Genomic DNA, 25,286 nt, shown 5'->3' on the forward strand with positions numbered 1-25,286 from the left:
GAAATTAATAGATGGCAGAAAATACCTGCGGCGCTCGTTTGGTACTTTTTTGCCTGTGGTTTTTGCATTAGCTTCAACGGCTTAAAAAAAATGTGGGCAAAAAACAGAAAGGAAAAAAAAAAAAGCGTGAAACGACGCTGTCAATTCAAAATCTGCCTCAAAATTCCTAAAGAAATCTGGAGGCAGATTTTTTTTATTCTGCCTTACAAAAAAAACGCTGTGTGAACATACCCTAAGAGTGTAGTGCTTGTTTTTTGTTGTTTTGTAAACAATTTTTGGTAGGGGTGCCCGGAGGAATTTTTTTTTTTCCAGTTGTGCCTCGAGCCTGAAAAGGTTGGGAAGCTCTGGCCTAGATATACATAGAATTATTGCTATATTACATTGTATTATGTATCATATTATACAGCTTAAAAAAGAAAAAAACAGGCAAGATCTGGTTCACAAATTTCAAAAATATGCCCTAATCCTGGTGATAAGTATATAGGGTCTTATGTACAAAACATAAAAAGTGGGGGTGTAGCGGTAATTTTCCCTGTGCACGTTAATAGTTGTTATAAACAAATGCACCAGTTAAAGCCTGATGTGGGTGCCAGATCTTCTGCCACTTATTTACGGCATTATTCCTGGGTGAATGTAAGATTCAGTGCAGCATCGCGCCATGTTCCTGCGGACGCTTAAACCCATGTGACAAGCTGATGGATCTCCTAGGAGTTTATAACGGAAAAATCTTTATCCATCTTCACTGTGGACTTACTCAGGCGCATCACGATCATCAGGTTAAATGGGAAAGTGCTTAAGTTAATGAATATTTAAACACCGCTGAGGATAAATCAAGTTCTCTCTCTTGAGTTGTACAATGTTAAAGAGGCTCTGTCACCAGATTTTGCACCCCCTATCTGCTATTGCAGCAGATAGGCGCTGCAATGTAGATTACAGGAACGTTTTTATTTTTAAAAAACGAGCATTTTTGGCCAAGTTATGACCATTTTCGTATTTATGCAAATGAGGCTTGCAAAAGTACAACTGGGCGTGTTTAAAGTAAAAGTACAACTGGGCGTGTATTATGTGCGTACATCGGGGCGTGTTTACTACTTTTACTAGCTGGGCTTTCTGATGAGAAGTATCATCCACTTCTCTTCAGAACGCCCAGCTTCTGGCAGTGCAGATCTGTGACGTCACTCACAGGTCCTGCATCGTGTCGGCACCAGAGGCTACAGATGATTCTGCAGCAGCATCAGCATTTGCAGGTAAGTAGCTACATCGACTTACCTGCAAACGCCGATGCTGCTGCAGAATCATCTGTAGCCTCTGGTGCCGATGTGTCCTCGCTCGTCTGACACGATGCAGGACCTGTGAGTGACGTCACAGCGTGATCTCTCGAGAACACGGCTGTGTCTGCACTGCCAGAAGCTGGGCGTTCTGAAGAGAAGTGCATGATACTTCTCGTCAGAGCGCCCAGCTAGTAAAAGTAGTAAACACGCCCCGATGTACGCACATAATACACGCCCAGTTGTACTTTTACTTTTCAACACGCCCAGTTGTACTTTTGCAAGCCTCATTTGCATAAATACGAAAATGGTCATAACTTGGCCAAAAATGCTCGTTTTTTAAAAATAAAAACGTTACTGTAATCTACATTGCAGCGCCGATCTGCTGCAATAGCAGATAGGGGTTGCAAAATCTGGTGACAGAGCCTCTTTAACTCATATTCTGATTGCGAGAATGTAAGTCAAGTATATATTATGTGGGTTATAAAAAACTGGCTAAAAGACGGGAGTCCTTTTGGGGGGAGGGTCATACATTTTGACCGAGATGTGTGAACTAAGCCTATAGGCTTGTCTATACAAATCAACCCTTTTAAATACGCCCCATTTGGGCATGCCGATCAAATAGAGGAAATCCTTACAACTGAGACCTCTCTATATTAGCCAGAGACAAGAGCAGCGTCATTCTGCTCTGGAGGACCTCCTGAGTAGGATATAATGGATAATTTTCCATTGAGATTCCCTGAGCAATAAAATTATTTTAGCGGCAGGGGCATAACTAGAATTCCCATAGCAAAGTTCCATACATAAGCTGAACATCAAGGGACGCATAATATGAAAAGTTGAGATCCGTCATGTTCTCTTCTTCCTTCATGACCAAAATTGTCCCCAGGGTATTATTTAGCCCAACCACGACTACAAGCAAGGAGCATGAGGTATGGGGGAAATCCAGCACCAAAATATCCATCCACCAGAATCTGATTTTATAACTTAGAGTGTACCCATGATTACAGGACGGGTCCCTTTAAATTAGTTGAATACTGATTTGACAGTCAACTTACTTAAAGGTGTTCTCTACTTTGGACAACCCCTACTTGTTAGATGGGTTCCTTGACAATAAGCTGATCAAAGTGTCTCCCTGATAATGCCCCCAGCAATCAGCTGTGATCTGTGGGGAAACCTGACAGTAAGGCCTAATTCACACGAGCGTGTTAAACCTCCGTGGGATGGCCGTTGAAACAGCGGCTGTCCCACGGACCTATGTAATTCAATGTGGCCGTTCACACAGCAGTTGTTTCAACGGGCCGTGTGAAGGGTCCGTGGGAAAATAGGAAATGTACTATCTTTTCACGCATCACGCATCCCTCCATAGACTCTCAACTATGGGGGATGCGAGATATCGCATCCCGCAGAGCCGAGCACGGATGCACCTCGGCCGTGAAAAACTATCGTTTTTCACGTCCGGGGTGCGCAACGCTCGTGTGAATTAGGCCTAAGTGTTAAATTTTTCTGCAGCGCCACCACAGGGGAAATTAAGCATTACACAGTGTCCATTCATATCAATGTGTTGTCTGTGTAATACAGGACAGGATAGGTCTTCCATGGAGAGAGACGCTCTTTATAACTGGTCTCCACTCTGACCAAGGGATGAGGATCCTGAACAGAGGACCCCCCTCTATTAATTTAAGAATTCCCCAATAGGGCGTATGAAAAGGGGTTTCCTTAACTGTACAACCCCTTTAACTTCTATAAATTAACCATCTCCACCACCACCCTGCCGCCTTATTCCCCCAGACTGGACTAAAGATCCTGATATTTTGGCTTTAATTACATATGTCAGTGTAGCAGAACAAAATTATTGTTATTCGAAGTGTTGGGAATGCTGGGCAGAACGTAAGAGCAGATATCCCAACATATAATGTTTTTCTCTGTTCTAATCATATTGGATAAATAAACTTCATTGTACAAAAGATTTGTGGAATTAAATATTTCTGCCAAAAAATGTGGTCGTTTTATTTTTCTATTTCTACTGTGAGGGTTTACTGTGAATGGGTAGATTTGCATAAATTCTCAAAAATGTAATTAGGCCGAAAAAAAAACCCTCACACCGCTCTAGAAATGTGAATACACAAAGCAGCGATCATCTATGGAGTAAATGGGTGTGACAAGATATGGACAAGACAATCACAGAAAAACGGCACCCAAAAAATAGATTCCCCAATAAAATTATTTATTACGGAGTCCTCCAGCATCATAGAGATTTTTTTCATCGTGCCTTTTGTGTATGTTAACACAGCAAGTCCTTTTCTGATACATTTTTGCCAAATAGACTTGCCCATTACAGTTTTTGGATGCATGAGAAAAAAAAACCGGGCAGCACACACACGACATCCGTGTGCTGTCTATCCGTGTGCTGTGCCGCAGGGCCTATGACCTCAGGCGAGTCGATGGGGGATGTTGTCCCACCCTCCCCCCGCCCCATCAGTATTCCTTCCTACGATGCATGGAGGATTGCTTTCAAGCTGGCGTCTTTCCGTCAGAACGCTCCTTCACCCGCCACTGCGGAGCGGGATGTGGGGAGCGCGGTTTATCTGGCAGCTATGGTTGCCTACCACGAGGCATGCGCGCGGGAGCTAGGCCTAGCCGGGACCTCACAGGTGGCTCCTCCAGTAACGTCAGTGCCCAGCGCCACCTCCTCTCTCCTGCAGGAAGGGGGGAGCTCACCCACAACCATGTGGAACGTTTTCTTTGATGAATACGCCCTCCTGCTCCTTCCACCAGGGGTTAAGGCAGAGCAGGACGGGCTCTCGTATTGGTGGTCCCAGGGAGGATGGGTGTAATTGTTGCCGCTCCTCAGCTCTGTCCCTTTTTTCTTATTCAGGTTCGGCGAAGGAATCTGCCAGGAGAGATAGGAAACGCGTTCTGGAAAACATCGTCACCATGACAGTTGCAGACGTCACAGGTCAAGGAGAAGTGGTGCTCGTGAGCAGCGATCTTCGTCTTCATCTTCCAGCTACTTACCCTCCTCCTCATCATCATCTTGGTCGCTGCAGGATTCATCTAGGTCTTGGTGGAGGAAGGGACACTATCGGTGCCATGAGGTTCATCATTTATCCGAGGAGCCATGCACGCTGTCCCAGGTTGTTTCCCCGGCCTGCAGTGCTAGTGGGGTTCAGTGCTTGGTTCCAGCAAATCAGCTGCAGAAGCAATACCCTCTGGAGTCAGGAGGAACTCTGCTCTTGATGAGTCCGCATGCGGTGACGCATGGCTCAATAAAAATGTTTTGTTCGGTAATGATTTAGTATCGGTTTTGAAAACCGTAGTGGCTGGTTTGAATGTAAAAGAGGGAGCGGCTGCTCCCTCTATTCCTCCAGGGGGGCTAAAACCCTGTCAGAGAGAGAATCAAGTTTGTCATGTTTAAAGTTTCAGGATTTGTTGTTCTGTGAGGTGGCTCCTCTCAGGACTCATTTGTCAGCAGAAACCAAAGAAAAAATAAAAAGATATTTGGTCTCTGTTGAACAGGTGACGGTCGACAAGGAGTGTACTTTTGAGAAAGGACCGGATAAGAAAGTCAAAGTTGCCAAAACTTTTGGTAACTGGCTCCAAGGTTACTCTACCTTGGTGCACATAATTTACAATGTTACCCCGAAAAATGGGCTGAATTATTTGTGTATTTCGATTTCAATATTTAGCGCCCACAGGCTGCGTGGAGGTGCGGCCAGGTAGCATTATAACGAAGAGTTTTGATGTTGTTTGGCTTTGACGCCAGACATTGGTTGGGCGTCAAAAGCGACTGATGTTTGGTTGCAACTTATTTTAGTGCAGAGCGGTAAGCAAACTCGCCCATTTCTAAACGCGGCCGCGACTTCAAGAACCGGCTCCTGGAGCCACAGCTACACGACATGAATGCTCCATCTGTGGGGGGCACTCACTCGGCACTTTGATGTTTCCAGAACACCGGCCGATCCTAAGCCGATTGATCGACTGTAGTATAATGGATATTTCTGAAGTTTAAAATTGTATATTGTAAAATTGTAAACATTCGAAATATCCATTACACTACGGCCGATCAATCGATCGGCCGGTGTGGTCTATTACCTACAATCCTGAGGTCACACATCATTACCATGCGTTATCGTTATTATCGGTGGTTCACCATTCCCTATTTTCCTTTGACTTGTTTTATATAAATTACTTTACATGATGAAGAGGCTGGTCCAGCCTCAAAACACGTAGTTTATGTGCAAATAAATAGCTTGGAAATACTTTTGAGAGCTTTTTATCTTTTACTCTGCACGGAGAAAAAAAAAAGAACCCCGTAAGCTTCATATTGCGCCAGAGGAAATATCCAGATATTTTTACCTTTCTGCTTGTGACATCTCTGGATGAACTTTTATCCAGACCGGAACCTAGGCTGCAATTCATCTGAACCCATAACCTGACCCGGGATTTGGGTATACCACTAGAGAGGATGTTGCGCTCCTAGCACAACGCTATCAGGTCAGCATAATTGACCACAATCTTGTTCATCATACAGTTGTACCATTTCATGCACTGTGTTTTTTGTTTTTGTTTATTTTCAGGGGTGGAAGAAGGTGACATTGAGACAGGTTGCAGTCACGACTAAGTTTGCTGGATTTTGCTTGCCGTATTATACCCATTGGTCGTGGTTTTTCTAGGCACTTGTCACTGGCGACAAGAGGTGGGTCGAGACCGAACCATTACATTCGTGTGACAGCTAGCATGCGTAATGACTTGATTGTGTGGCAAACGTTCTTGAGTTCCTTCAAAGGCCGTGCAGTTTGTCAAATACCTGAGATCTCTAACGTGGATTTACAGTTGATCATGGACGCAGCTGGGTTTTGAAGCAGTATTAGGTCAGAGTTGGTGTAGGTTCCCCTGGCCGCCTGTTTGGGGTGATCTCAGTGGTTGAAATAATTTGCGGTGATGGCTATGAATGCAGTTTGTTCTGGCTGCTTTTTCGTTGGCCTTCTTTCCAATGCAGCGTTAGCGAGCTGGTCACACCTAGTGATAGGAAGGTGGGTGGACTCTCAGAGGTGAATATAATGGTTCTTCAGGATTCCCTAAACATTTGTGTGCGCCAGTCAAAGACAGACCAGGCTGGGAGAGGGTCTTGGTTATCAGTAGGGAGGATTGGGGGCCCGCGCTGCCCTGTAGTGGTAATTAGCAATTTTCTTTTGTTTTGGGCCTCTGGGTCACAATTTACAGTTACATGCCAATGGTGTGCCCCTCAGGCGTTTCCAATTTGGCACCGTTTTTAAGTCATATTTGAGAGGACTTGAGCTACCAGCTCATGAGTTTGGGACCCAATCTTTCCGCATGGGTGCAGCCACTGAGGCAGACGCGTTAGGTTTAGTCGAAAAAGCTATTATGCGTTTGGGCAGATGGAGCTCCGGCAGTTATAAATCCTGTGTTCGGTCGGATTTAGCTGGTTTGTGAATTTGTGCTCACTACAACCCCCCCCCCCCTTTTATATTTCATTCTCCCGTTGTTATTTATTTTATTGTATTCTATTTATTATTAGGTTTCGGAAGGCTCCAGATTTGGATTCTTGGGCACTCATATGTGCATTGGGCTGCTGTCCGCACGGCAAGGAGGCCGCTTGGCTCGAATTGATCTTGGGTAATGGTAATGATCTTGCCAGCAGGGACGGATTAAGGGTGCCAGGGCCCCCGGGCAGTTCACAAAGTGTGGCCCCCCGAACTCTGAAGACACTGTACCGTATATTTGCAGATTTCAGTTTAAGTGGCCACAGATCTAGCACGGTTTTGAATTCGCTGTAAAAGCAGAACGAGCTATAAAAAAAAAAGATTAAAAAGCTCAATAATTTGAGACCCTAAAGAGGTCAGGAGCTTTAAATGGTTAATGGTTTCCAGAAAAAATAATAAATTGGCTATTCGTGAATATAACCTTGAAGAGCCAGTCTCTGTTTAACCCCTTAAAGTCCAAGCCATTTTTTCATTTTCGTTTTTCACTCGCCGCCTTCCTAGAGCCATAACTTTTTTCTTTTTACGACAATGGAGTGGTGTGTGAAGGATTACTTTTTGCGGGAGGAGTTGTAGTTTTTATTGGCACCTTTTAAAATACCACATAATGGGTGAATTGGAAAAAACTGATTCCTCCATGTTTTTTGGGCTTCGTTTTTACTGCATATATTTACCTTATCGCAAGGTAAAAGTAGATTTAACATCTACTTTCACCTTAAGATAAGGTAATTATATACAGCCCGAGAACCAAGCTCAGTACATAAATACACAACTCCAGAACCAAGCTAAGTACATAAATACAACACCAGAACCAAGCTCAGTACATATATGCAGCACCAGAACCAAGCTCAGTGTAGCGTCCACGGCCGTGGACCGTCGAGATTACTCACCCCCGACTGCCACAGACATGGACCTGTGAGCGCTGGCCCGTATCTCCTCCCTAGGAGACACCAGCACTCACTTCCGCTCCGCTAAGTCCCGAAGGACAGATGAAAATAATCATCTATTAGTCCATGATCACCCTGGACTATAAAAAGGGCCCTGCCCCTTTACTCCTTTTCGGAGCATTGTGTTTACCAGTGTTAGTCTTGCAAATGGTCCCTTAGTGTTATCCTGTTCCCAGACCTGCTACCTGCATTCTGTATCCGGTGGTACCTTTGTTCCTGTTCCTTAGAAAGTTGGAGTCGTGTTGTCTCACCGGTCACGCTTGCGGAGTTACACAACGCCTGGTGTCTGCTGCCAAGGTCCAATCTAAACCTAGCTGTTGCTACTGTCTGAAACACTACAGGTACCCTTGTGCTTGGACTATATATACATTGGCTTAGTACACTGTTTAGCCAGCTGCTATCCCGCTACGGCGGTACGTCCCAGTGGGTCCACATACCCACAGATCGTGACACTAGGTACATAAATACAGCACCAGAACCAAGCTCAATACATATATACAGTGCCCTAACCAAGCAATGTACATATATACAACAACACCAGAACCAAGCTCAGTACATTTATACAGCACCAGCACAAATACAACTCAGTACAGAGATCATTTGCAAATTCAGTTTAACCCCTGCCGTATAAGTTTGTACGACATAAAACGACAGCTCCCAGCATGGCCTTAACAAAGGTTAGGATATGCTGGGAGTTGCTGCTTCACAAAAAAGAATGCTACTATCCGTCATCTCGCTGCAGATCATACAGTGAATATAGTACTGTTCAGTCAGAGTGAGAATAAACATTTACACTGCGTGACCCACAGGTGACCGCTTAGATTATTTTTCGTTTTTTCACTATTCTTCTCCATCTGGTCCAGACCTCTATGATGACGTCTACCGGCCACGACCCATTTCTGCAGAGTTTGCCGCTCAGATGTCTTCGACTCCTCAGTTTTCCAACATTTCCGCACTTATAAACAAACATAAAATTCTCATGGTGCCACACTATGTCCCTGAATAGAATAGTATCACACACTGCGCACATGAATACAACAGTACTATATACCATGCCCCTGTATATAATATTATCATCCTTTGTCCCCATTAATTAAAATGCGTCAAACACTGTAAAACACCACACACACTAATGCCCCCTGTAGATCGCACCAGTGACAATGCCCCATGTAGAGAGTGCCAGTCATTCTGCCACGTGTAGATAGCGCCAGTCACAATGCCCAATGCAGATAGTGCCAGTCACAATGCCCCCAACGCTGCCCACAGAAAACAAAACTTTCTCACCTATCCCAATTCCAGCGCCATCCCCCAGCAATGAAGGACTGGTCAGAGACCAGGCGGCGTCATTCAGCGTAACAGCGCAGTCTGTGTGATGATGTAATTGCGCGGACTGCGTCACTACTAAAGTGCCGAATTGCGAGGCAGGGAACGGATAGCCTCTCCAGCGCTGGCATAAGCAATTGTATCCGTGCCCTAAGGACGTGGATACAATTGGGTGAGAGGTCCCACTTCACCCTAATTCTCTGAACCGTCTGTAATTTTAACAGCCGGTTCGGGAGAACCGGGGCGAACCAGGCCCCCTTTCAGCCTTGGACCCTGGACACTTGACCTCTATATAATCCGCCCCTGCTTGCCAGGTTAAGCGAACCTGTTGTTGTTACTAATCCAAACTGACTTATTTTCTCAGTGTATTATAGTCTGGTCCGAAGTAGAGGCTCGGACTGTTCGACCGTTCATTGGAGGGTGACCACGCTGACCTGCTGGCGCCTGATGGCGTCCATCGGGCTGGATATGTTTTTAGTGGATATACTTGATGGTGCCAAGCACGGCCTGGCTTTGCTTAGTGGGGGTGGTCGGGGTACTGAGTAGGCTTCTCGGTTCCCCTCCTTGGCGGGTTTTAGAGCTATAAAGGCGGACCTAGCACCCTACATGCCCGTTGTATAACAGCGTTTTGTTGGCATTGCAGGAATTAAAAGGACAATGGAGAAAATAATGCCTTCAAGCCGAGTTAAATTTATATTTAATAAATAATATGTTATAATAAAGCTGTGGCCACTTCCACTTTACAATACAAGGTATTGTAGTTTTTATTTATTTAAAGTATTAATGGTGCAAAGAGATCCTGGGCGAAATTGATAATGTTGGTAAAATATCCTTGCAGTCTAACTTAGATGTGATAGTTTACAGGTGGATCCTACGTGACTTGCTGTCACTACCCGTGAGGTCCGTAGGACTGACGGCTTCAGTGAATAGCGCTAGATACAGCTGCTCTGTATAGAGAACACTGAGCAGCTGTATCTCAAATGAAAACAAATTTTGAATAAAAAGTATTTATAAACACATTGACCAATCTTTATATTAAAAGGTGTACATAGACTTTAATGTGCCTTTACACACTTCGATAATGCGTACAATTCGACTAATTTTGATTGTCACTTATTATTGTCTCTACGTGTACTCCTAGACGACCACTCTCGAAATCGTGATTGCAGATCTATCCTAAAAATTTAGATCAGAAGTTCCGCAAATTGCTGTGTGTAAATGCAACCAATCTATGGTCTCGCAATTACAATTTCATCGCATTATCTAATAATCGCCTATCTAAACGCCTCGTTCAAATTTTTTTCTAAGACCAGTAGCGAATAATTTTAAATTGTACGCATTATTGAAGCGTGTAAAGGAAACCTTGCTTATGCAGTTTTGTAAGTCAATCCAAAGTAGCATGTAAGACAGGATTTCAATTGTATACACATTTATCAGGTAACGTCCCATCCCATAAAATCCCAGAGACCCAGAAATGATAATATTTGTATGTATCAGAATATGCGGCTAATCTCAACCGGTAATTCCAGTAATCTGATCTCGCAGCAAACAATAGACACGTATCTTTCACATAACACGAGATGTCAGTTTCCCCCGTGTGTTACAAGCACGGGCCTGTGCCCTTCTACAGCTCACCCATTACTGCTGGCAAGGGATCAGTCGTATAATTCATTCACTGGTATGTGCGTGGTATCCTAAACTGTGAATATTGCAACATGCAGTGTTAGGCATCATGCACACAGTCGTAATAAAGTTCCATACATTATACTGATCCTTAAGAGGGCACCAAAAGTCAACGGGTCCATACTGTACCCCTGCATGCCTCCGACTTCATACGGAGGCCTATTTAAGTTGTGTGCTATGTTCATTTGGACACTGTAATTCGGAGGGTATTCTCTTCTAGAGGCAATCCCTCCATATTACGGGGTCGTGCAGAGACGCCATACATCGTCGTGTGCCACTGTACAGGCTCCATGCAAACATCTCATGAGCTCTTAAAGACCATTTACAGGAGGCCTCATGGATTGCAGACACAGCAAATCATGCATTTTATTTAAAGGGGTTCTTCATCTAAATTTTGTGCTCCAAAAATCAGATTAATAGGAAGATAAGATGCAGAGAAAAGTGAGTTTTTGTGCTATCAGGCCTCACTGCCCCTTCTCTGCCCTAACTCTCTATTCCAGTGAAAGATGATTTATGATCGATCCATGGTGTATGTGTTAAATGTCTGATCAGAGGGGGTCTGTATGCTGGGATCCACACCTACAGTATCTGAGGGAACGGGTGTCTTGTCTCCTACTGCTACCCTAAAGCCAAGCCGGAATGGGAGTTGATAGAAAGCACGCCAGCCATTGGAGACCTGTATGGGAGATGCAGAACTGTTCAGCTGCAGCTGCCACTCTCCAGACCACAATCGAGACTGCCCCGCTGGTCGGCTCTATCTTCCTTGACCCAGGTTTAGAGAAGTCTTTATTCTCCCAATCGCTGGGGGTTCAGAACAGTGTGAACTTCAGCTGACATGAGAAGAGCAAGAGAAGTAGTACTGTGCTGTCGCCTGTACAAAAAGTGTAAATTAAGTGGTACTGTGCCACCTGTACATAGAGTGTAAGTAAAGTAATACTGTGCCGCCTGTACATAGAGTGTAAGTGAAGTAATACTGTGCCGCCTGTACATAGGGTGTAAGTAAAGTAATACTGTGCCGCCTGTACATAGAGTGTAAATAAAGTAATACTGTGCCGCCTGTACATAGAGTGTAAGTAAAGTAATACTGTGCCGTCTGTACATAGAGTGTAAGTAAAGTAATACTGTGCTGCCTGTACATAGAGTGTAAGTGAGGTTGTACTGTGCTGCTATCTGTACATACAGTGTAAGTGAGGTTGTACTGTGCTGCTATCTGTACATACAGTGTAAGTGAAGTGGCACTGTGCCGCCTGTACATAGAGCATTAGTATAATAGCACTGTGCCGCCTGTACATAGAGCATTAGTATAATAGCACTGTGCTGCCTGTACATACAGTGTAAGTGAAGTGGTACTGTGCCGCCTGTACATAGAGCATTAGTATAATAGCACTGTGCCGCCTGTACATAGAGCATTAGTATAATAGCACTGTGCTGCCTGTACATACAGTGTAAGTGAAGTGGTACTGTGCCGCCTGTACATAGAGCATTAGTATAATAGCACTGTGCCGCCTGTACATAGAGCATTAGTATAATAGCACTGTGCTGCCTGTACATACAGTGTAAGTGAAGTGGTACGGTGCCGCCTGTACATAGAGCATTAGTATAATAGCACTGTGCCGCCTGTACATAGAGCATTAGTATAATAGCACTGTGCTGCCTGTACATACAGTGTAAGTGAAGTGGTACTGTGCCGCCTGTACATAGAGCATTAGTATAATAGCACTGTGCCGCCTGTACATAGAGCATTAGTATAATAGCACTGTGCTGCCTGTACATACAGTGTAAGTGAAGTGGTACTGTGCCGCCTGTACATAGAGCATTAGTATAATAGCACTGTGCCGCCTGTACATAGAGCATTAGTATAATAGCACTGTGCTGCCTGTACATAGAGCATTAGTATAATAGCACTGTGCTGCCTGTACATACAGTGTAAGTGAAGTGGTACTGTGCCGCCTGTACATAGAGCATTAGTATAATAGCACTGTGCTGCCTGTACATAGAGCATTAGTATAATAGCACTGTGCTGCCTGTACATACAGTGTAAGTGAAGTGGTACTGTGCCGCCTGTACATAGAGCATTAGTATAATAGCACTGTGCTGCCTGTACATAGAGCATTAGTATAATAGCACTGTGCTGCCTGTACATACAGTGTAAGTGAAGTGGTACTGTGCCGCCTGTACATAGAGCATTAGTATAATAGCACTGTGCTGCCTGTACATACAGTGTAAGTGAAGTAATACTGAGCTGCCTGTACAGAGTATAAGTATAGTAGTATTGAGCTGCCTGTACATACAGTGTGTAGCATCCATGGCCGCGGGCCGTCAGGTTTACTCACCTCCCGACGCTAGCAGCCATGGATCAGTGAGTGCTGGTCCCCGTATCCTTCCTAGGAGATGCCAGCGCTCACTTCCGCTCCAGTTCACTGTGTCCCGTAGGGTGCACGCGTACGCTCGTGTCCGGTCTTAAAGGGCCACATGAAAACAATAATCATCATCAACTCACATGATTTCCTTGACTATAAGAAGGTCCCTGCCCTTCTGATCCTTGCCTGAGCGTTGTTTGTGTTTCCCAAATTGGTCTTGCAAATGGTCTCTTAGTGTTTTCCCGTTCCAGTTGTTACCCGTGCCCTGTCATCTTCCACGTCCAGTGTGATTCGCCACGTCTGGCGCAACCTGCGGCACCTGCTGTCATCCGCCACGTCTGGTGTAACTGCTGCACACCCCTCCATCCGTGCTAGGGCTGCGGCCGCTTTCTGGACTATCCAGGTACCCTAGTGCGGGACTTTGTATTACTCGGGTTCTCTGTTGTTTGGCCAGCTGCCTCCCCGCTACGGCGGTGCGGCCTAGTGGGCGCACATAACCACAAACCGTGACACAGTGTAAGTAAAGTAATACTGTGCCGCCTGTACATAGAGTATAAGTATAGTAGTACTGTGCTGCCTGTACATAGGGTGTAAGTAAAATAATACTGTGCCGCCTGTACATAGAGTTTAAATAAAGTTGTACTGTGCTGCCTGTACATAGAGTATAAATGATGGAATACTGTGCCGCTGCCTGTCCATAGAGTATAAGTGAAGTTGTACTGTGCTGCTACCTGTACATAAAGTGTAAAAGTTATACTGTGCCGCTGCCTGTCCATAGAGTATAAGTGAAGTTGTACTGTGCCACTGCCTGTACATAGACTGTAAATAAAGTTATACTGTGCCGCTGCCTGTCCATAGAGTATAAGTGAAGTTGTACTGTGCCACTGCCTGTACATAGACTGTAAATAAAGTTATACTGTGCCGCTGCCTGTCCATAGAGTATAAGTGAAGTTGTACTGTGCCACTGCCTGTACATAGACTGTAAATAAAGTTATACTGTGCCGCTGCCTGTCCATAGAGTATAAGTGAAGTTGTACTGTGCCGCTGTTCGTATATAGACTGCCAGTGAAATTGTACTGTGCCACTGCCTGTACATAGACTGTAAATAAAGTTGTACTGTGCCGCTGCCTGTACAGAGCATGGACTGTTGACCTGTAAAACAAGAGAAGTGGTACTGTGCAGCTTATGTATGATGAGGGATAAGTGATCCTATATAATCCCACAGATGTTACATACATAAACCACATGTTAATCCCACTGATATCTCCCATTAAACCCGGGCAGCAGAGCCGACATTCTCCTGGAATCTCACATTGGTACAATCATGATTCATACACTCGGTACTTTACAATAAATCTCTCAGCAAGATCGACATGTGGGGCACACAATGCTCATCCTCTGTACAGTGTGAACGGCTGGATTACAATGTACGTGTTTCAGCATATCGGCGGCTTCTTCCAATCATCAATTATTTACCCCCTTGGAAAAAAAACTCCCAGAAATCCATGATTAAGGGATTGGCCCTGGCTGGTTTGTGCATATGAATAAACGCTACTAGAAAGCTATACAATATGAGTAAGAGCTAGTGATGATTACAAGTCCCTGGTGTCACCCACAATCCCCCCCCCCCCATTTTCAGCCACATTGCCCCTTATTGCCACCCAATCTCCCATTGAAAGCCACATGTCCTGTTGCCAGCCATTCTGCCCCCCATTGTCAGTGGCAACCCATGTCAACCACTGTGCCCTCTATTGCTAGCCGCAATGAGCCCCAGTGTCAGCCACAATGTCCCCCACAATACTTACCTGATTCCTAGGCGCTGCAGTCCTCTGCTCTCTCGCTTACCCGGGCACTCTGTAATGGTGCCAAAGGTGGGACCCTTAGGAGGTCCTCCTGTTAGAATAAATCTGTAACAGACCACTTAGGCAGAGATGAGCGACACCTATGTAGTTGCCAGCCACCATGCCCCTCATTGTCAGTGGCAACCTGTCAACCACTATGTCCTCCATTGCTAGCCGCAATGCGCCACAGTGTCGGCCACAATGCATCCAACAAATACCGGATTCCTAGGCGCTGCAGTCCCCCTCTGCTCTCTCTTACCCGGGCACTCTCCTGTAACTTCTTTCAGTGCTAGAGGTGGGACCCTAAGGAGATCCTCCTGCTAGAATAAATCTGTAACCGATCACGTTGGCAGAGATGAGCGGCGCCTATGTAGTGCAGCTCTTCTCTGCATATTTTACCACATTCTGATGTCAATGACTAGACATTTGGCAGAGGAAATGTTGTACTGACTTGTATTATATGTATATGAAGGACTCCCTGCAACAGGAAAATACACTTCCCTTATATTCAGTAGGCCTGGGAACAATTCACATCCTAAAAATGACTTGTTTGCCAGGGTTCACATATTTTACATTTACCCGCGGAAACGCTGGCGTGCTAAATAACATTACTATTAGGAATGAATCAGCTCGGCAATAACAATGGCAGCACAGGATTACATCTACTATAATAATACTAGCGGCATTGCTTCCATGCTCCCAAACAATGAAGCACTTGAGAAGTTACATGATAGGATTTTACAGATCTGAATCTTACAGAAATGGGATTTGTTTCGGGAATCTGGAGAAAATCAGGTCAGGATGACACATTTATGAGTGACAACATCTTCGCCTCTTTTAAAAAACCATTTTCAGAAAAACATGGCAAGAGAGAGTCTGATATACTGTAATTTGCTGCCCCCTAGTGGACATTTATAATAAGGCACGTTTCAAAGTAAAAAAAACTGGTTTGCAAGAGAAGAAAGCGACCAACAACATTTTAAAGGGTTTTTCCAGCCACTAAAAATTGATGGCCTATCCTCAGGATGGGCCATCAATAGCTAATAGTCGGGGTCCGACTTTCGGGACCCCCGCCGATCAGCTGTTTTGAAGGGGCTGCAGCACTCATACGAACGCTGCTTTCCCTTCATTTCTTCTTGCTCGTCAACACACATTGCGGCGATTCACAGGTATTGCAGCCTTTTCCCCATTAAAGTGAATAGAAGGCGGCTGCAATACCAGAGAATCTTGTGCTAAATGCGTGTCGAAGATTCACAGTGAGCAAGAAGAAATTAAGGGGAAGAAGCACTCGTACGAGCGCTGCGGCCCCTTTCAAAACAGCTGATCGACGGGGCCCCGAAAGTCGGACCCCGTCCCATCAGCTAATTTTGCCCTATTCTGAAGATAGGCCATCAAATTTTAGAGGCCGGAAAATCCCTTTAACCATTTGGACAGGAAAAATTTATTTATTTTTTTTTAGTTTTACCTCTTCGCATTCTGGCGGTCATAACTTTTTACAAATATTTTCCCCAGTAGCTGTTTTTTTTCGGAACAAGTTATATTATATGTAGCAACAAAAATGACACAAAAAGTACAGAGTTTAATATGTATACTTTATTATTTTGGCAAAAATGGCAGTACATTTTTTTTTTGCTGCAAATATGTTAAAAAAATTACGCCATACACCAATCATCATTAATGAGGTTATAAAATGATTGTAGTTTGTTACAGTTGTGACAATATCAAATAAGTCTATATTATTTTATGTCTTGAAACATTTAATAAAGTTTATTGTGTCTTTTTTAATTTTTACTAACTTTTTTTCCCCTATGTATTGATAGTACGCACCCAGCTGTTAGGGCACACCTATGTATGCCCTGCCAGCAAGGTATATGGCCAGACAGCCCTGATGTCCTTCCATGGACCCCGGGCTATCTGTCCATACAAGGTATGGGCCCAGATAGCGTTACATGAATTCCCTGCGACACAATCAAGGGGGGGTCCGCTTGGGTTCTCTCTTTGTATGCGATCAGTGTTGATCATGGCATATAAAGGGTTAAATGAAAAAGATCAGAAGTTTTTCTGATCTCCACTGATGGGGTTGGGAAGCGGCTGTGTGTAATAAGGCGTGGCTCTGTTCCAGATCACATGGCACAGTAGCAGTACCCGCGCAATCATAATGGCGAGTATGCTCGCCGTGATTTGGCAAAACCCTTCCACTCATAACTAGCATACCCGTCATTAGTCGGCAAGAGGTTAAATGGGTCGTACAGAAAAATAAAAACATGGCTGCCATCTTCGATAAATGGCGCCACACCTGTATGGTATTTGTGTCAGGTGAAGAGCTGAGCTGCAATACCACACACAACCTGTGGACAGGTGTGGCACATTTTTTTTTTTTTTAAAGATGCCATGTTTTTCTAATCTTGTACATACCGTTTAATGCTGATTAAAGGGAAGAAATGCCTGTATTCGCCCCTTAAAAGTAGATGATGAGGTCTTCCAACAATGGACATATGCAGTGTTCAAACTTTTCACATTCCGAAGTTCCTTCATGCCCCATATGCCAGCGGCAATTTCCCCATAACAAATCACAGATGCCTCCATAACAGTGTACTGGCCACAAATGTCCCAGCCAAAGATGCCATTATAACATTGCTAGCCACAGATGCCCCTACAACAATGCAGAGATGCCCCCATAAAAGATCCAGCCATGCAGTTTTCTCATTCGCACTACAATATACAGCAAGAAAGAAGCTCTGTAAGCAAAAGGGACAACCACCGCCTTAAAAAGAAAATCACAGTACTTCCCAACAGTGGCGTAACTACCGCTGTAGCAGCCATAGCGGCTGCTATGGGGCCCTGCCAATCACCGCCTTTCGCTTGCGTCGTTCAGCTCCAGCAGACCTGATCAGAAGAGAGCAGATCTGCTTTGCCATCGGTCGGCGCGGGAACGGGATCAGCGTGAGTATGTAAAGTTTTAGTTTTTTTCTACTAAAACTGTGAGTGGCATTATCTGCAGTAAGAGCTCTATCTACAGGGGGGGTTGTGGAGCACTATATACAGGGGGAGCTATATGTAGGGCACTATGTACAGGGGTGGGCTATATGTGAGGCACTATCTACAGAGGTGGGCTATATGTGGAGCACTATCTATAGGGAATGCTATATGTAGGGCAGCACGGTGGCTCAGTGGTTAGCACTATTGCCTTGCAGCTCTGGAGTCCATATGTCGGCACTATCTACAGGGGGCGGTATGTGGGGTACCATCTACAGGGGCTCCTATGTAGGGCACTATCTACAGAGGCTCCATGGGGATGTGTGTGGGGGTGTGTGTGTGTGTGTGTGTGTGTGTCACAGTATATTGTACCTTTATAATAAGGTACACAGTGTATGGCGCTATTATAGTTAGAGGTGCAGTGCATGGCGCTATTATATTTAGAGGATTTATTTATATATGATAATTTTATCTTCATTTATAGGTGCAGAAATTTTTAAAAGTGAGAAGCTGAAGACACCTGAGCGTAAAAACTGCAGAAATGGGTCGTGGCCGGGAGAAATCCATCATAGAGGTCTGGACCGGAGGGAGAAGAAAAGAGAAAAATAACTAGAATCTCCAGTGAGTCACTTAATGTAAATGTTTATTCTGCCTCTAATCAGTACTGAAGTCACTATATGATCTGCAGCGAGATGATGGGTGTTATGATTATTTTTTTGTGAAACAACAACTCCCAGCATATCCTTACCATTGTTCGGGCCATACTGGGAGCTGTAGTTTTACGCCGTACAAACCTATACAGCAGGGGTTGCACTAAATTGAGCTGTAACTGTTCTGGTGTTGTATATATGGACTGAGCTTGGTTCTGGTGATGTATGTACAGTTAGGTCTAGAATTATTTGGACAGTGACACAATCTTCATGATTTCTGCACTGCATGCCACCACATTGGATTTTATATGAAACAACTGAGATACAATTGAAGTGTAGACTTTCAGATTTAATTAAAGGGGTTGAACATAAATATCCTGTGAAACGTTTAGGAATTGCCACCATTTTTCTACACAACCGCCTCATCTCAGGGGCTCAAAAGTAATTGGACAAATTAACATTACCAGACATAATGTTTTTTTTTTTAATACTTTGTAGAGAATCCTTTGCAGGCAATGACGGCCTGAAGTCTGGAGCCCATGGACATCACCACACGCTGGGTTTCCTCCTTTGTGATGCTTTGCCCGACCTTTACTACAGCATCTTCAGTTGTTGCTTGTTTGTGGGTCTTTCTGGGGCTCTGTCACCACATTATAAGTGGCCTATCTTGTACATGATGTGATCGGCGCTGTAATGTAGATTACAGCAGTGGTTTTTATTTAGAAAAACAATAATTTTTTACCTATATTAGCTTTATGCTAATGAGTCTCTTAATGGACAACTGGGCATGTTTTACTTTTTGGCAGCGTGGGCGTTGTGGAGAGAAGTGTATGACGCCGACCAATCAGTGACCAATCAGCGTCATACACTTCTCTCCATTCATTTACACAGCACATAGCGATATAACTATATCGCTATGTGCAGCCACATAAACACATTATAATGTTACTGCAGTGTCATGACAATAAATATACATTACCTCCAGCCAGGACGTGATGTCTATTCAGAATCCTGACACTTCGCTAACACAATCTCGACACTACAGCACAGCAAGTGTAATCTCGTTTGAAATTACAGTTTACAGCGTAATCTCGCAAGATTACGCTTGCTGTGCTGTAGGGTCGGGATTGTGTTAGCGATGTATCAGAATTCTGAATACACATCACGTCCTGGCTGGAGGTAATGTATATGCATTGTCCAGACACTGCAGTATTGTTATAGTGTGTTTATGTGGCTGCACATAGCGATATAGCTATATCGCTATGTGCAGTGTAAATGAATGGGGAGAAGTGTATGACGCTGATTGGTCACTGGTTGGTCAGCGTCATACACTCCTCTGTACAACACCCACTTGGCCAAAAAGTAAAACACGCCCAGTTGTTCATTAAGAAAGTCATTAGCATAAAGCGAATATAGGTCATAACTCATTACAGCGCAGATCACATCACGTACAATATAGGCCACTTATAATGTGGTAACAGAGCCTCTTTAAGTTTTGTCTTAAGCAAGTGAAATGCAGCTCGATCGGGTTGAGATCTGGGGATTGACTTGGTCATTGCAGAATATTCCACTTCTTTGCCTTATACTGCGAAAGCAACCCAGGAGTTTATGTTTTGGGTCATTGTCCATCTGTACTGTGAAGCGACGTCCAATCAACCTGCTGCATTTGGTTAAATCTGAGCAGAAAATAAATCCCTCAACACTTCAGAATTAATCCGGTTGCTTCTGTCTTCAGTCACATCATCAATAAACACTAGTGACCCATGGCCTTTGGCAGCCATGCATGCCCATGCCATCACACTGCCTCCACTATGTTTTACAGAGGATGTGGTGTGCATTGGATCATGAGCCGTTCCAAGCCTTCTCCATACTTTCTTCCTCCCATCATTCTGGTACAGGTTGATCTTAGTTTCATGCTGTTCCAGAACTGGGCGGCTTCTTTACATGTTGTTTGGCAATGTCAAATCTGGCCTATTTTTGAGGCTGATTAATGGTGACCCCTCCTCTGTATTTGCTCGCATGAAGTCTTCTCTTTATGGTAGACTTAGATACTGATACACCTACTTCCAGAAGAGTGTTCTTCACTTGGGTAGATGTTGTGAAGGGGTTTTTCTTCACCATGGAAAGGATTCTGCGATCATCCACCACTGTTGTCTTCCGTGGACGTCCAGGCCTTTTGGAGTTCACGAGATCACCAGTGCGCTCTTTTTTTTTTTTTTTTTACAAGAATGTACCAAACTGTTGATTTGGCCACTCCTAACATTTGTGCTCTCTCTCTGATGTATTTCTTCATATTTTTTTTTCAGCCTATCGATGGTCTATTTCACTTGCATTGAGAGCTCCCTTGACCTCATGTTGTGGGTTCACAGCAACAGCTTCCAAATGCAAATGCCACACCTGGAATCAACTCCAGACCTTTTACCTGCTTAATTGATGATGGATTAACGAGGGAACAGCCCATGCAGCCCATTAAATAGCTTTTCAAATAATTGTTCAATTACCTTTGGTCCCTTGAAAAAGAGGTAGCTACATATTAAAGAGCTGTAATTCCTAAACTCTTCCTCCGATTAGGATGTGAATACCCTCAAATTAAAGAAGAGAGTCTGAACTTTAAGCCCATATTGATTATATAACTGTATATTCAATATGTTTTGGTAAACAGCTAAAATCCTAAAACGGTCACTATCCAAATAATTATGGACCTAACTGCGCTTTGTTCTGGTGCTGTATACACTACCGTTCAAAAGTTTAGGGTTACTTTGAAATTTCCTTATTTTTGCAAGAAAAGCACAGTTTTTTTCAATGAAGAGAACATTAAATTAATCAGAAATACACTCTATACATTGTTAATGTGCTAAATGACTATTCTAGCTGCAAACGTCTGGTTTTTAATGCAATATCTACATAGGTGTATAGAGGCCCATTTCCAGCAACCATCACTCCAGTGTTCTAATGGTACATTGTGTTTGCTAACTGTGTTAGAAGGCTAATGGATGATTAGAAAACACTTGAAAACCCTTGTGCTATTATGTTAGCACCGCTGTAAACCGTTTTGCTGTTTAGAGGAGCTATAAAACTGACCTTCCTTTGAGCTAGTTGAGAATCTGGAGCATTACATTTGTGGGTTCGATTAAACTCTCAAAATGGCTAGAAAAAGAGAGCTTTCATGTGAAACTCGACAATCTATTCTTGTTCTTAGAAATGAAGGCTATTCCATGCGAGAAATTGACAAGAAACTGGAGATTTCCTACAACGGTGTGTACTACTCCCTTCAGAGGACAGCACAAACAGGCTCTAACCACAGTAGAAAAAGAAGTGGGAGGCCCCGCTGCACAACTGAGCAACAAGACAAGTACATTAGAGTCTCTAGTTTGAGAAATAGACGCCTCACAGGTCCTCAACTGGCAGCTTCATTAAATAGTACCCGCAAAACGCCAGTGTCAACGTCTACAGTGAAGAGGCGACTCCGGGATGCTGGCCTTCAGGGCAGAGTGGCAAAGAAAAAGCCATATCTGAGACTGGCTAATAAAAGGAAAAGATTAATATGGGCAAAAGCACACAGACATTGGACAGAGGAAGATTGGAAAAAAGTGTTATGGACAGACTAATCGAAGTTTGAGGTGTTTGGATCACACAGAAGAACATTTGTGAGACGCAGAACAACTGAAAAGATGCTGGAAGAGTGCCTGACGCCATCTGTCAAGCATGGTGGAGGTAATGTGATGGTCTGGGGTTGCTTTGGTGCTGGTAAAGTGGGAGATTTGTACAAGGTAAAAGGGATTTTGAATAAGGAAGGCTATCACTCCATTTTGCAACGCCATGCCATACCCTGTGGACAGTGCTTGATTGGAGCCCATTTCATCCTACAACAGGACAATGACCCAAAGCACACCTCCAAATTATGCAAGAACTATTTAGAGAAGAAGCAGGCAGCTGGTATTCTATCTGTAATGGAGTGGCCAGCGCAGTCACCAGATCTCAACCCCATAGAGCTGTTGTGGGAGCAGCTTGACCGTATGGTACGCAAGAAGTGCCCATCAAGCCAATCCAACTTGTGGGAGGGGCTTCTGGAAGCATGGGGTGAAATTTCTCCCGATTACCTCAGCAAATTAACAGCTAGAATGCCAAAGGTCTGCAATGCTGTAATTGCTGCAAATGGAGCATTCTTTGACGAAAGCAAAGTTTGAAGGAGAAAATTATTATTTCAAATAAAAATCATTATTTCTAACCTTGTCAATGTCTTGACTATATTTTCTAGTCATTTTTCAACTCATTTGATAAATATAAGTGTGAGTTTTCATGGTAAACACAAAATTGTCTGAGTGACCCCAAAATTTGAACGGTAGTGTATATGTACGAGCTTGGTTCTGGTACTGTATATATGTATTGAGCTTCGTTCTGGTGCTGTATATATGTATTGAGCTCGGTTCTGGGGATGTATATATGTACTGAGCTTGGTTCTGGGGATGTATATATGTACTGAGCTTGGTTCTGGGGATGTATATATGTACTGAGCTTGGTTCTGGGGATGTATATATGTACGGAGCTTGATTCTGGGGATGTATATATATATATATATATATATGTCATTACTCTTGACAAACTAGCTGTAACATAACAAGGGGGCCCACATACATTTCTTGCACAGGGGTCATATGCGGTCTATGCCCGCCCTTGCTCATGTGCCCATATTTACAAACAGAGCAGATAATTTCTTGGATGCCAAGTTGGAAAAAATCAGGAGTCCATTGCTTCCCTTTTTTTCTTTAAAGAGGCTCTGTCACCACATTATAAGTGCCTTATCTTGTACATAATGTGATCGGCACCGTAAGTTATGAGCAATTATGGACGTTGTGGAGAGAAGTGTATGACCAATCAGCGACATACACTTCACTCCATTCATTTACTCTGCACATAGTGATCTTGCTAGATCATTATGTGCAGTCACTTACTCACACATTAACGTTACTGAAGTGTCTTGACAGTATATAGACATCGCGTCCAACCAGGACGGGATGTCTATTCATAATCCAGGCACTTTGGTAATGTTTGTGTGGGACTTAATGACAGCAACGTGATCTCGATGTGCTGTGCTGTAAGTTACACACAAAGGTTACCGAAGTGTCGGGATTATGAATAGACATCGCGTCCTGGCTGGAAGCGATGTCTATTTACTGTCAAGACACTTCAGTAACGTTAATGTGTGCGTGTGTGACTGCACATAGTGCTATAGCAAGATCACTATGTGCAGAGTAAATGAATGGAGATAAGTATATGACGCTGATTGGTCAGCGTCATACACTTCTCTCCACAACGCCCACCTGGTCAAAAGTAAAAACACACCCAGTTGTCTATTAAGAAAGTCATTAGCATAAATCTAAAATAGGTCATAACTTGTTGAAAATTTATTGTTTTTCTAAATAAAATACACTGCTGTAATCTACATTACAGCGTCGATCAGATTATGTAGTAGATAGGCCACTTATAATGTGGTGACAGAGACTCTTTAACGGAGCATCTTACTGATCCCAGCCTGGTAACAGATGTGCTTTAAACCCATTTAAGAAAATTAATATAGGGTTTACCACCAGGTGGCAGCATTGAACACTGAGCTATCTAGGCATCGCATAATAAAACAGGAAGCAGTAAGTGACAACAGCAATTTTTTTCTACAATACATGTCAGCATACCGTTGTAATTCTGTACTGAAGATAGCATGCTAAATTACATTCCAGTGAGTTCACACGGCGTTACTTTAAAGGGTACCTAAACATTCAACAAACTTCTGATATGTTATAGTGACCTGTCAGGGCTCAGACCCCCAGCGATCAAAACTTCTGAGACCCCCACCGATCGCTAAAACGAAGCCGCAGAGACTTTCTATATAGTCCGTACACCAACTACTCGGCTTTCCGATAAAACCGAACAGAATGTAAGTGGCTCAGCGCTTCTGCCGCTTCGTTTTAGAAAACATTGGGAGTCTCAGCGCTCAGACCCCCAGCGATCAAATCTTCTGACAGGTCACTATGACATGTCAGAAGTTTGTTTAACGTTTAGGTACCCTTTAAAGTACCAAATCTGGCTTATACAGCCTTATTCAGGAGCCCAGCTAATAATGAAGGACGGCGCCTTCCTGCTGTGTGATGTGCTCGCGATCAGCCTCTGCCCGCTACTCTGGCTCCTACATATAGGCAAGAATTTTCTTTCTGAACCAACTCTTTTAAACCCTTAAAGGGTTATTAGCATTTCAGACATATTGGCACTTCAGGGTGCAGCTATATTAACCCCTTGGAGACATGGCCAATTTGAGTTTTTTAATTTTCGTTTTTTCCTCCCAGCCTTCCAAAACCCATAACTTCATTGTTTTTTTTTGTCGACATAGCCGTAGGAGGGCATAATGGCCGGTTTGATGGGCGCCCCCTGATTCTAACAATTTAAATGCTGTGGTCACGATTGACCGCGGCATTTAAGGTGTTAAATGGGCTAAATCAAAGTGACCTTTGATTCCGCCTGCTGGAGTGAGTTGTCGGCTGTATAACAATTCTGTCCATGGTCATGTGATGACACGCATGTGCACAGCTCCTTATATGGTCATGTGATGGACACAGGCGCTGGGATCATTAGAAGACATAGCTCTGATTCATATACTGTAACAATCCCAACACCTGTGATCACATGACCATGGACAGAATTTTATCCACTGGAAGTAAACAATGAATATTCCTATTGAATAA

At 43.8% G+C, this 25,286-nt stretch overlaps 1 protein-coding gene and 1 long non-coding RNA gene across 3 annotated transcripts in view; one reads left to right on the forward strand and one right to left on the reverse strand.

Moving 5' to 3' along the window:
- The window catches only part of PDZD2 (PDZ domain containing 2), a 227,839-nt gene that overhangs the window by 190,133 nt on the left and 12,420 nt on the right, over positions 1 to 25,286 (reverse strand). The window lies entirely within an intron of this gene.
- On the forward strand, positions 1,190 to 5,530 carry LOC142747647 (uncharacterized). The gene is made up of 2 exons (XR_012881921.1): positions 1,190 to 1,247; positions 4,147 to 5,530. It is a non-coding gene; the product is annotated as an uncharacterized LOC142747647 (long non-coding RNA).

The sequence above is a fragment of the Rhinoderma darwinii genome, chromosome 1, assembly GCF_050947455.1.
Source record: "Rhinoderma darwinii isolate aRhiDar2 chromosome 1, aRhiDar2.hap1, whole genome shotgun sequence".
Classification (NCBI taxonomy): Eukaryota; Metazoa; Chordata; class Amphibia; order Anura; family Rhinodermatidae; genus Rhinoderma; species Rhinoderma darwinii.